General features: G+C 40.2%; 1 pseudogene; it reads right to left on the bottom strand.

Annotated features, from left to right (window-relative positions):
- LOC104654862 overlaps positions 1-12,727 on the bottom strand; it is a 108,871-nt pseudogene that overhangs the window by 73,436 nt on the left and 22,708 nt on the right.

Here is a 12,727-nt window from a genome sequence, read left to right as displayed (position 1 = left end):
AGCGAGGCCAGGGTCAGGGATTTAGTCAGTCATTTCCTGATTTTGTGCCAATTACATGCCCTTTTCTTTGTAATTAAGCTTTTATATTATTATTACTTATAACCCATAAGTGTGCATCACAGAAAATTAGAAACCCAGTGCTTTTTCTCTTACTTACATCCTTCTGGGACCTAGACATTGGCCTCCCTGTGCCCACCCTGTCTGGTTCTGTCTTGGCCCTGTATCAATGACTATACCCCTTTACCAGTTTTCACATAAAAATCCAATCATTTTTGTTATTTTAAAACTTTGTTAGGATTAACTGAAGGTTGAGTGAGGGGAGGTTGCAAGAGGGATCTCACTGCACCGCACACACCATTTCACTCTAAAGGCCTCCCTCTTGCCCCCCATCCTCCACTCCACCCCACCCCAATGCACACACTACTTCCTGAAACCACAGAGCCACCTTGGGAGGCCCAGATTTCTCACCAAAGTAAGCTTGTCCCAGTATCTTCTCAAAAAATGTAGGTGTCTCCACAGAGGGACCCACACACCATTTGTGAAAGAGCAGAGATTTCTCCATTACATCGCATTTCCAATCATCTAGGGGTAAGAGTTGCAGCTGACGAATTTGGTTTTCTCTGCCTATTCCACACTTCTGAAGTTTCCAGGAATATAGGGAGAAGAAGAAATGTGTCTGCAAAGATAATATCCCATGAGATAATTACCTGAGAAATTCACGTATCGACATGAATTAGAGGCCGGGTACAGTGGCTCATGCCTGTAATCCCAGCACTTTGGGAGGCCATGGTGTGCACATCACTTGAAGCCAGGAGTTCAAGACCAGCCTGGCCAACATGGCAAAACCCTGTCTCTACTAAAAATACAAAAATTAGCCAGACATGGTGGCAGGCGCCTGTAATCCCAGCTACACAGGAGGCTGAAGCAGGAGAATTGCTTGAACCCAGGAGACAGAAGTTGCAGTGAGTCAAGATTGCACCACTGCACTCCAGCCTGGGCGACAGAGTGAGTGAGACTCTGTCTCAAACAGACAACAACAGCAACAACAAAAGCACATGAGTTAGAGACATGGGAGAGGCAGTATTGAAGGTTGTGAATTATGATGACCTTGAGTCAAACACTCACAGTGCCATTTACTAGCTGCATGATGTTGACAAGTTACTTAACTTCCTTGTGTCTCAGCTTCCTCATCTGTAAATTGGGGCTATTATTAGTATTCCTCTTACATAGGTGTAGAAGAATTGAGCTAATAAATGTGAAGTGCTTAGAACATTGCCTGCCACATAGTGAATGCTTAAAGGTAAGCTATTACAATTATTTTTGTCCATATTAGTATCCACAATTCCCTCCGGGATACATCACTTACATCTGTTAGGTATGTGGGGGAGTCTGAGAGTGACCTTATTTTGTCAGCTGCCACACAGAGCACGATTGGTGGGTCTTACTCCCGCCAATAGCAGATGGGGCAGATGAGCACCTCTGACCTCCCACTCACTTGGGTGGCTTTGGGGACAGGGTACACTGAGGTCCTGCAAAAAGAGACTAGGTAAAGCAAGTAAAAGATAAAAATCAGCATGTTACAAAGTTGCCAAACACTTCATGTGACCTTTTTGGCCATAGATACTTTCTGAAAGTATCATTTCAGAAAGTAGCCTGTTCTTTCAACAATTATCTGAAAAAACTACAACTTCCACCTGATGTTTAATGGAGTTTCCCAGGGTTAAGCAGAACAAGAAAGTTAACTTTCCTCCTTGCATTTGCTAGTGCTGAATAGAGTTCAGAGGAGTCACATGTTTTATGTGAATGAGCACGTTATCAACTACGAACCCATGCAAATGTTACCACCAATGTGTAATGGAATTTCTCCCACCCTCTTCTCTAAGGGAGAGGAAGCGTGGGCCCATCTCTCACCACTCTTGCCTGCATGCCTCCTCTGTGCTTGAGTGACCCCTGCCTGGAGTTCTCTGTCCCTCTCCCACCCACCTATCCCTGATCATGCTCATCAGTTGGCCTAGTTTAAAATGGCCCCTGTTCTAGGAAGCCTTTCCCGAAATTCCCGGAGGAGGTATTGAGCCACCACTGTACTGGGCATGTAGTTTTATTTCAACACTCAACTGTCTCGTCACCTAAACCACAAGTTCCTTCCTCTCATGCACAGCTCTAACCAGTAAATGGCTAAATCCTGTGGGACTGGCCCGGACTAGCAGTCCATGGGCCAATTTCTGACCTTCTACCAATGTTTATTTCACTTTAGATATGTTGTCTATAAAATGATGGTGACTGAGCTTCCTTCAGGCTTTAAGAAGATTCCATGAGCCATGGTGTGGGCAGGTCTGTCTGGCAGAATGCACAGAGTCCATTCAAACCGCCTCTCCAGGAAGACGGTGTGTTGTTGAGACACAGAGACTTCTCATGGAGCCCAAGAAGAGTGTGGGCAGGTTTCAGGAGGGGCAGGAATCACAAACCAGAAAACCCTCAGACACCAGGCAGCTTCTCTCACGTACATGCTCTCTGTAACATGCCTACGACTACATGCACTTATAACATACAGTTATCTCTGTACCTCAATTTCCTCATCTGTAAAATGGGGATAATATTAGGAACCTATCTCATGGGATTGCTGTATTAAATGAACTAATGTATGCGAACTTCTTACAATAGTGCCTGGAAAGTGAGGAAGTACAAAAAGAAGAAGGAAGAAGAGAAGGAGGAGTGGGAAGAAAAGTTATGTTAAAGGGATGCAGAAACCAAACTGAAAGAGCTCTCAACGGCCGAAGCTGTAACATTTTGAGGAACAAAACAAACAACCTAGTATTAGATTACAACCCAAAACATAATGTATTTACGAGGCCATATTTATGTAAATAAATGATTGAAGAAACAAATAAATAGGAAAGAAAAAACAAATCTTTCTTATAAATTCCAAATATGTGTAGCTCCAGCACCAGCCATGAGGTGGAGCTTAATTCCCCTCTCCTTGCATGTGGGCTGGACTTATAAGATGACTCACTTCCAAAGAATAAAGCCTAGAAAGAGATAAATAGTAACTTCACAGGGAAGAAACCTGGAAGAACCTACCTCATCCAAATTATCAAGGTTATTACCACCTGTGAAAGTCGTGTCGCTGTCACGGACCCCCAAAATGATGTGAAGAGGTGGGGACTTCGCCTCTGTGGTGTTCTTCCGAGAAACCACTAACCCCAATGTATTCATCCAGAAAACATCAGAAAAATGCAAATTGGGATCATTCTAGAAAATACAGGCATACCTCGGGGATATTGTGGATTCAGTTCCAAACCCCATTATAAAGTGAATATCACAATAGAACAAGTGATCGTTTTTGTTCCTCAGTGCATATAAAAGTCACGTTTATATTATACTCGACTATAGTCTATTAAGTGTGCAATAGCATTTTGCTTTAAAAAAAAAACCATGTGGGAACCTTAATTTTAAAATATTGTATTGCTAAAAAATACTAACGATCATCTGAGCCTTCACCAAGTTGTCATCTTTTTGCTGGTGGAGGGTCTTGCCTCCCTATTGACGGCTGCTGACTGATCAGGGTGATGGTTGTTGAAAGTTGGAATGACTGTGGCAAGTTCTTAAAATAAGACAACTATGAAGTTTGCCATATTGATTAATTCTTCCTTTCACGAAAGTTTTCTCTGTAGGGTGCAGTGCTGTTGGATAGCATTTTACCCACAGTAGAACTTCTTTGAAAATTGGAGTCAATCTTCTCGAAACCTGCTGCTACTTTATCAATTAAGTTTATGTAATATTCAAAATCCTTTGTTGCTTTCAACATTTGCTGCTTCACTTCATGCTTTTATGTTACGGAGACAGCTTCTTCCCCTAAACCTCATGACCAACCTCTGCTAGCTTCCAACTTTTCTTCTGCAGCTTCCTCACCTCCTTCAGCCTTCACAGACTTGAAGAGAGTTAGAGCCTTGAGCTGCATTAGGTTTTGGCTTGAGAGAATGTTGTGACTGGTTGGGTCTTCTATCCAGAGCACTCAAACCTTCTCGCTATCATCAACAAAGCTGTTTCACTTTCTTATCACGTTTGTGTTTGTTGCAGTAGCACTTTCAATTTCCTTCAAGAACTTTTCCTTTGCATTCACAACTTGGCTAACTGTTTGCACAAGAGGCCTAGCTTTTGGCCCATCTTGGGTTCTGACATGCCTTCTTCACTAAATGTAATCATTTCTAGCTTTTAATTTAAAGTGAGAGACAGGCAACTCTTTCATTTGAACACTTAAGTGCCATTGTAGGGTTAGTAATTGGCCTAATTTCAATATTGTTGTGTCTCAGGGAACAGGGAGGCTGGAGGAGAGGGAGAGAGATGGAGACACAGCTAGTTTATGGAGCCATCAGAACACACGTGAGAATTACCCAAATGTAACACAGAGATACAAAATGAGCACATTAGCTTAGTGTAAAAACTGGGGAGATCCAAATAAAGTCTGAAATTTAATTAATAGCAAAGTACCAATGTTAATTTCTTAGTTTTGACAAATGTACTGTAGTTATCTGAGATGTTAACATTAGGAGAAACTGGATGAAACATATACAGGAATTCTCAACATTATCTTTATAATTTGCTGTAAATCTAAATTATTCAAAAATAAATTTTGTTTTAAAAAATAATACTAAAATATTTTTTAGATTTACCTGACACATAATAACTGCTCAGTGAATATTAGCTGTTATTATTACTCTCCCTCATCTCCCATTCTCTTGATAAGTGTGTTTCTTCTCACTCACCATTCTGCAGCTTGGCTTTCTGTTTTTCAGGCACATGACAGAGAATGGGCATGCCACAGCTCTGTACCTACACAACTCAGTTCATGAAACCAGCAGAGATTGACTAGCGTCGTTGAATCTGAATTCCAAATTCCCAAGAGAGAAAATCTGATTGGTCCAGCTTGGGTCAGGCCTCCTCCTATGGTCTAATTGCCTCTGGCTGAGGGCAGGGGTCATGGAGTCATACATACCTTGCCACAGGGACTTATTATTTTGGAATAAGAAGAGGAGGGTCTCAGAACAGGAGTTCATGAATGGGGCAGACATTGGAAAGATATTACCCAATACATTTAGGTAATATCTCAGCAATGTTACAAGAAGTGTGGTCCACGCACCACAGCATCAGCATCACCTGGGGGTTGGTAAGAAACGCAACTTCTTGGCCTCACCCTAGAACTTTTGAGTCAGAGCCTAGAAGGAGAGTGAAGAGGGGAGCATGAATCTGTGTTTTAAGACAAATTCCCTGAGTGATTCTCATGCATGCTAAAATTTGAGAAGCATAAGAGTACAGGATTATCCAGTCCATGACAAAGAAAAAAATCACCTTAATAACATCTTCTAAATATGCTAGAGGAGAATTAGACTATGATATATTAATATAAATTAAAATAGAATAATGGTTTAACAATAAAAAGACAAAGTATTCAATTTTCTACAAAATGGGCAAAGTGCTTGAATAGACACTTCTCCAAAGAATATGTACAAATGGCCAACAAGCACATGAAAAGATGCTCAACATCATTAGTTATATGAAATATCACTTACCACCCACCCACTAGGATGGCTAGAATCAAAAAGTCAGATAGGCTAGACACAGTGGCTCATACCTGTAATCCCAACACTTTGGGAGGCCAAGTGGGGAGGATTGCTTGAGCCCAGGAGTTTGAGACCAGTCTGGGCAACATAGGGAAAACCTGTCTCTACAAAAGAAATAATAATAATAAACAGCCAGGCACAGTGTCATATGCCTGTAGTCCCAGCTACTCGAGAGGTGGAGGTGAGAGGATGACTTGAACCCAGGAGGTAAAGGCTGTACTGCATTCCAGCCTGGCACAGAGCAAGACTCTGTCCAAAAAAAAAAAAAAAAAAGTCAGATAATAACAAGCATTGACGAGGATGTTTAGAAATTAGGATCCTTATATATTACTGATGAGAATGTCAAGGGTTCTGCCACTGTGGAAAATACTTTGTCAGTTCCTAAAAAATTAAACATTGATTTACCATGACCCAGCAATTCTCACTTCTAGGTATATATCCAAAGAAGTGAAAACCGGTACTCAAATGAAGTTATGAACAGACAGGTTCATAGCAGCCATATTCACAATAGCCAAAGGGTAGAAACAGCCCAAATAGTCATCCACTAATGAATGGGTAAACAAAGCGCAGTATATCCACATAACAGAATATTACTTGGCCATAAGAAGGAATGAAGCATTGATGCATGCTACATTGTTGATGAGCCTTGTAACATGATGCTAAGTGAAAAAAGCCAGACATAAAAGGTCACATATAGCATGATTCCATTTATAGGAAATATCCAGAACACAGAAATCTGTATAGATTGGTGGTTTCCAGGGACTAGGGAGATGGGAGGATGGGGAGAAACTGCTAAACAGGTAAGGGGTTTTACTTTGGATTGATGAAAATATTTTGAAACTAGAGAGAGATGGTGGTTGTACAACATTGTGAATGTACTAACTCCACTGAATGGTTTGCTTTAAAATGGCTAACTTCATATTGTACGGACTTCACTTCAAAAAGTTGTTTTTTTTAATTTCTAATGTTTTTTTCCTGGTTCCCCTTCCATTGGCAGGCAGAAAAAGATCTAGACAGATTGTCAATTTTAACCACAGCCAGAACTGGACTTAGCTCAAGCATCATTCAATTTAAGACAACATAAGGGTTGTCTCTGGCCCCCTCAAACTCTTTCCACCAGCCTGTTCCTAATTCCTAAAAAGTCAGTAGTAGACAGTTATTTCTACTGGTTAGAGATGAAGGATGAAACAGATGCTATCATGAAAGTATGATGCTAAGATCCTACACAGCTCTTTGGGGAAAGATGATTTTTAAATGTCACCTAGCACCCTCTATATTTAGTTACCATAATGATGAAGATACCAATTCTTACTGCAGTTGAAGTCAATTTCCCCTTAGTCGGGCCTCTGTTGAGGTGGAGAACTATGGCAGTTATCCCGGTGGGGCATAAATACGAGACAGCTATCAGATCACTTCCAATCTTTCTCTTCTCTAGGCTAAAGACCTTTAAATGCTTTTTCTCTTTTTTTAAAAGAAATAATGTTCTAGCCTTTTAATCACTCCTGTTGCATTTCTCCAGTATTCACTCCTGTTTCTCCTCACTTGTCAAATCGTGGGGCTATGAACTACAGAAAGTATTTGTGTTGGGGGCAGACTACGTCAAGTAAAGTGGACAGTGCATTCCCCAGCTCGCGTGTATTATGTTCCTCTTGGCACAACCCAGTATGGCTTGCACTTGAAATAACTATGTTTTCTTAGCTTTCAACCCAAGCATCTGTTCCAGATGGCCCTGGAGCACAGGAGTCGTGCTGCTCATGGTTAGGGGCTTGCCCTAAAAGAGTCAATTATTAGTCTCCTTCATAACACAGAGGGCTGATTGTTGTGATTTAACAACAAACCAAATGTTTGTCATCACACCCCTGAGGAAAAATGATGAGTCACAGTGCATTTAAGAGAAAGTTCCACTTTGCCTCCCAAAAGGGCTCAAACTAAGTCCTTTGGTTTTATATTAGGTTGAAACGTTTGCAGTGGATTTTTGTAGGTAAGAAATAATCAAATAGCAGCAATTTAACATTGTTCAATCTAGTCCAAAAAATGAGCAATAATTCACAGGCAGTCACATAGACTGTACACAGCATTTCTTCAGAAGCACAGCCTGAGCTGACCAGGAAGAACAGGCAGGTGCCATATTGGTTTCATTACAGAGCTTGAGAAAGCCCCCTGCCTTTTGGAAAACCTTCCCTGTCTGTCTGCATAGGGTTGAAATTCAACTTGCCCTTTTGGGGATCACTGACCTCTTTAAGGATCTGCTAAAAGCTATGGACCCTTGACATAGTAATTACTCTGAAAATGTAATTACCACTGAAATTAATAGTATATTATTTAGCCAGCATATAGATCATACACACAATACTCAATCTTAGATCTTTAGCTCAAATAAAAAAGACAAAATATATTTTAAAAAAATAATCCACAAGACAATCACTATTACAAACTAGAAGCCAGCAATGCTCTGACAGCAGATCTTTGTGTGAGATAAGCCAAATATACAACTGTCCAGAATGCAGTGTGGTAACTCGCATTTATTGGCATTCAGTGGCTTCAGGAGTTCCTGAATCCAAATTAGTCTTCCTAAGTACTAAGAAATGCCTCGTACACGAAAGTAGGGAGCTTAAGTGATATATTCTGTAAGGCTGAATTGTCTCAACTCAAATAGACATATATCAGGGCATAACTGAATTTGTCAAAACTTAGGAAACAGCCACGTGTGGTGATTAATGCCTGTAATCCCAGCACTTTGGGAGGCTGAAGCAGAAGGATCTCTTGAGCCTAAAAGTTTGAGACTAGCCTGGGCAACATAGCAAGATCCTGTCTCTACAAAAAAATAAATAAAAATTAGCTGGGTGTGGTGGCACATGCCTGTGGTCTCAGCTACATGGGAAGCTGAGGCAGGAATTTGCAGCTGCAGTGGGCCATGGTTGTGCCACTACACTCCAGCCTGCATGACAGAGTGACACCCTGTCTCTAAAAAAATTGTTTTAATAAAAATAAAGAAATAAATATATTTTAAAAACTAGGAAACAGGAGAGCTCCCTATGATCCTACGGTGTTAAGCTTGGAAACAAGACCTCTTACTAATTCACTGTCCATCAGACCAGCCTTCAGCACACAGGAGGTCTAGAAACTTTAATATGAAACTGACTCAATAGTCCTACAGACAAGCTTTTAAAAAAAAAAAAAAAAAAAAAAACCATAGAAATTGACCCTTCTGGTCTTAAAGCTTGAAACTTACATTTGTTGTATTTGAATTTTTTTCCTCAGAAAAGGACCCCAGGCTTCTCAAAAAGTATTGAAGAACCAAAATTCACCAGATCATGGCACCCAAACAATAAAATGCCAGGTCCCTCCTGCATCAAGATTGCTTCCTTGCCCCTCCCTATTTCCTATTTTCTTACACATAGTTACATTTCTTCCCTGCTATATAAACCCCTAATTTTAACTGGTCAGGAAATGGATTTGAGAATGATCGCCCAGCTCCTCAGCTGTAGCACCCAGTTAAAGCTTTCATCCTTGGCAACACTCATTGTCTCAGTGATTGGCTTTCTATGCAGCAAGCAACAGGACCTAGACCAAACTCCTTGTGTTTCAGTAACAAGTAGACACCCACTGGTATTCAGTGACAGGTCTGCTTTGGAGGCATAAGGCAGGGAAAGGCCCAACCTCTTCTTCATGTCAACCCCACCCTGCAGAAGTAACCACCTTTAACAAGACAATTTAAATTGTGTATTTTAACTTGTCTGAATCTTATATACCATAAAACAGGAAATGAGGCATAAAGTTGACTTTTTATGCAACAATTTCTCCTTTTAGACCCACTCTAAATTTTGTTTCTCTCTTTCTCAGCATTTGTTTCACTGTTTTATATTAGAGTTTTCCGTGTATCTTCTCCAGATTTAATTTCCTGTGGACTACAACCATGTCTTACAATCTTCACTGCTTAGCACCATCTCTGGCGTAAACTGAACACTAAAAACTTTCTTTGAGTGAATAAATATAAATGCATGAAAGATATGGACCCTCATAATAGTAATTAATATCAAAAGTTCACTAAAATAAGCATTAGAAAAATATGAAGTATTTCCTACAGCCCTGTCATGCTGGGATGTCCTTGAGAGATTTTATTTCAGGAAACAAAGGCAACAATATTTTAAATGGTATTAATGTTTTAGCAATTTCCTTTCTTCGCCAAGAGGTGTCATCCGGCAGGCAAGGGAACATCCCACTCTCTCCTTGCCTAATTAAAATGTGTGGCTTTCTTGAGAAGAAAGTAACATTTGGCAAGAGATTGCTAGATTTAAACACCAAATAGAAATGGTATGCGAATAAGTCAGCAGCATCTACCCTTCGCTTGTGTATAAATTGGTATCTACAGTGCACTCAAAAACTTACAGCTGCTAAAGGTCTTTTAGGTTAAACACAAAAACACTGTGACTCTCACCATTTTTTTTCATTTAACAGTAATCTGATTTCAGCCACAGCAGCACATTAAAATCCCACTTCTAGAAAAACCTCTTCCTGTCATCTTTTTCTCTGCAGGGCACTCGATGCACCACTTTAAAGAACCCCACTGTTAGAATGAAAGCCTCCAGATTTCACTGTCCATTGAAGCTAGCTTAAACAGACACGGTAAGTTGAAAATACATTTGTTCAAACTTGTATTTAAAATAAGTGCATTTTACCAATAAACATAAGAAAAAATATTCAACCTCATGGTAACCAGTGAAATACAAGTTAAATCTAAAATGAGATCATATATAAGCCTGTTAAGATGGCAGGAAAAAACAGATACTATACGTAGTGTTTTCAAGAGTTTGAGGAGTTTAAACTGAGATAGTCTTTGTGGCAGACCATTTATTAATACTGATAAAAAGCCTTTTAAAAAACACAAGCCTTCTGACCCAGCAGTTACACTTAGAAGAATTTATTATGAGAAAGCAATTAAGAATGTGGGTAAGAGATTAAACAGTAAGAATGTTCATTGCAGCACTATAGCAAAAAGATGGAATCTACCTAACTATCCAATAATAGAGAATTTATTTAGTACATTATGGCACAATGAAACACCGTGTAGCCATTTGAGAAATGTTATAGACATAGCTTTATTGACTTGGAAAGATGTGTATGCTACATCTTGAATGAAGAAACCAGTTCACAGGAAATTAAGCATGATGAGAGATGTGCAAGAAATGTATACTACAAAATAGAGGCAGTGATAATATAGCTCTAAGATAGAATTGTTTTTTAATCTAATTTTGGCTTATTTGATTTTATGATTTTTCTGAAATAAATGTGAATTCCTTGTATAATGAAAGTTATTGAAAAACAAAATGCATTACAATGCAGCTCATATGCCAATAAGCCAAAGAATCTGATAGCCACTGAAATCTGATAAAGACTGAGTACATCCCACAAATTCCCTTATGTTAGGGATGATGATATTATCTGAGACAGACAATATCATCATCCCTAACATAAGGGAATTTGCAGAATCACATTGCAGAATCCATGTGAGTGAGTTCTACCCTGTTATCAAGGCAAAACCCTAGGAATAATCAGTGGATTTGAGCAGTATTGGAGGGTGAGCCTTTCCACCCTCCCTGAAGCACTGTATTCCTTAAAGGTTTTAGTTAAGTTCTTGAAAACCACTCTCTAAAAGCACAATAATGCTTATAGCTTTTCACTTGAAAAATTAACGAAATTGCATAAGAAAATAATTATACCTTATTCTGTGAGCATGGAGATGAAATACAAAGACTCAGATCATTGGCTGTGTGCCGTGGCTCACGCCTGAATCCCAGCACTTTGGGAGGCCCAGGCGAGTGGATCACCTGGCGTCAGGAGTTCAAGACCAGGCTGGCTAACATGGCAAAACCCTGTCTCTACTAAAAATACAAAAAAAAGTAGCCAGGTGTGGTTATGCATGCCTGTAATCCCAGCTACTTAGGAGGCTGATGCAGGAGAATCACTTGAACCCAGGAGGTAGAGGTTGCAATGAGCGGAGGTCGCACCCCTGCACTCCAGCCTGGATGACAGAGCAAGAAAGACTCCATCTCAAAAAAAAAAGAGAGAGAGACTCAGATAATTGACAAACTACAGCACTGCACAGTCTTGAGGAAATAGTTTGGCAAATACCTATACATAAAGAGGAACTGGGTAGCACTAACAGGAAGCCCATATTCTTTCAAGTCAGGGAGACCTGGATTTGAATCCCACCTGGGCCTCTCACTGGCTATGTGACCTTGGACAAGCTACTTAATTTCTCTCAGCCTCAGTTCTCTCATCTGCAAAATAGGAATCTAATAGTACTGCTTTCTTGGTGATATTGAGAAGTTATAATAAAATGTATAGACACCTCATAACATAGTGCCTGGCAGACAGGTAGCAAATAGGGGTTTTTACAGGGGGTTATTATGACAGATATTTCTGTTGCTAGATGCTGTTGAGAGAACAGAAAGGCAGAAACCAGTCAGGCAGGCAGTTAGGGTGGGTCCTTGGTTGAACTCTTTCAAACAAAAGGACAGCCTCAAAAATCAAGCTGCAGTCACAGACAAGGGTACTTGCACAGGGGGGCTTGCCTAGACATGCCCACAGCCGCACAGATAAGAAAGCCTACACAGGTGACTTGCCCAGACATGCCCACAATGGAAAATTCCATCCCCTGACACATGCACAGTAAGGTAACAAAGTAATATGGAATAACTTAAGCTAAGAGCCTAAATGTGCTTTAGGAAGACCAGAAATTTGCACCTTATGCAGGTGAGATGCCCAGCCCTCATTGGTTTCTTATAAAAGACTTTGCATTCAACTGCAAAAACAGCAACCCTCTTTCAGGCCTCCTCTCCACAGCGGAGAACTTTCTTCTTTTGCTTATTAAATTTGCACCTGTAGTGTTCATGCTCCTTAATTTTATCAGTTGTGAAACAAAGAACTTGGGGTGATAACTCAGGCAACAAGAGACTGCTCCATTGTAATGCATTGGCAAGGCTGTAACCATGGGCCTATTGAGTATAAGCTCTGTGACTTTCATCTGGGACAATTCAGGACTTAGCACAGCAGACTCTTGGTGTTTGTTAAGTGAATTCTGCATCCCTCAAATTATTCTTACTCTT

Source organism: Rhinopithecus roxellana, chromosome 10 (genome assembly GCF_007565055.1).
Source record: "Rhinopithecus roxellana isolate Shanxi Qingling chromosome 10, ASM756505v1, whole genome shotgun sequence".
NCBI classification, from domain to species: domain Eukaryota; kingdom Metazoa; phylum Chordata; class Mammalia; order Primates; family Cercopithecidae; genus Rhinopithecus; species Rhinopithecus roxellana.
This window is presented reverse-complemented; position numbering and strand designations above follow the sequence as displayed.